This window comes from Belonocnema kinseyi, chromosome 8 (genome assembly GCF_010883055.1).
Source record: "Belonocnema kinseyi isolate 2016_QV_RU_SX_M_011 chromosome 8, B_treatae_v1, whole genome shotgun sequence".
Taxonomy (NCBI): Eukaryota; Metazoa; Arthropoda; class Insecta; order Hymenoptera; family Cynipidae; genus Belonocnema; species Belonocnema kinseyi.
Genome location: NC_046664.1, coordinates 60867896 through 60869252, shown reverse-complemented (window position 1 = coordinate 60869252; position 1357 = coordinate 60867896).

Sequence of the window (1357 nt, the reverse complement as noted above, 5' to 3'; positions counted from 1 at the left end):
TCCGTAATACATAGATTAAGAACAAATTTGAATAAGTTTAAGAGGTACTTAATGGTTTTGAAACTATTCAAAAGTAATAAAAACTTATACGGGATTTTAGGAATTTTGTAAGGTTTTAAGAAAATAAAAAAGTTCTTTAGGTTCCTAGAAAAAGTTAAAATTATTTTTTATTTTGAAGCATTAATTTAATATTTCATATTTTTATTTGAAAATTTAACCATTTTTTTAACATTTGTATTTGTTCTGCAGAATTAATTGTTAAGCTTAAAATGTAAGTATTCCATTTTTGGTTGAAAATTTCTGTATTTTGTTGAAAATGATCTTTAGATTGAAAATGTAATAAATTGGTAGAAAATGAAATTAGTTCCTAGAAAATTAAATTTTTTGTTCAAAATTTATATTTATGAATTGAAAATTAATTTTTTTTGTATAAAATTTCAATATTTCGTTAATAATTACACTATTTAGTAGAAAATTTATATTTTTCCTGAAAACTCAATTGTTGTATAGAAAATTAATGTATTTTGCTGGAAATTCATCTTTGAAAATTAATATTCTTTGATGAAAATTGATCTTTTTGGATATTATAAGGCTTAAAAAGTTTGAAATGAATAAAAGAATAATATTCTTAAGATTTATGCGAAAATTTTTAGTGATTTTTTATTTTTTTAAATGAACTTTAAGAGATAATTTCAAATTAATTTAAAAACATTTCTTTAAATTTCGAAATAGATTAGCAGATTTTAAATTTAAATGTTTCAATTCGGCAAGATTAAAAAATAAAAAAGTACATTAAAAATCGAGTGAATTCAAGAAATATGTAGAAGATTTGAAGAGAGTGAAAAATAATTGAAAAGTGTAAGAGACTTTAAAAAATGCAGAATTTAAAAAAAAATCCAAACAAAAAATTTAGAAGCTTTAAACGAATTTTGAAGTTTTGAAGTGAATAAACAAAATTTCATCAAATACCTAGAAAGATTCGGAATATTTTAAGTCAGCTAAAAATCTTTTTAGGAATTTAAGAGGTTTTTAATAGATTTAATGTATTTTAAAACTTGGAGACATTTCCGAAAATTTATCAAATATTTTTTTTTTATATCTCCCAAACTTCTAGAAGTCCTAAATATCGTTTAAAAAGGCTCGGAATTTTCCTAATATACTGTAAAATCCTGTAAAATTATTATTTTTTAAATCTTCTAAATTCTTTTTTCACGTATATAATGTATTCAAAAAGCTTTTCTATTTTTCTCAATAATTTTACAAAATTTATATAAGTTTAAAACAAATCTGATAATAGCTTTAATATTTGTGTGCCTAAAAAATATTTTAAAAGCATTCATTATTGGGGGGGGGGGGG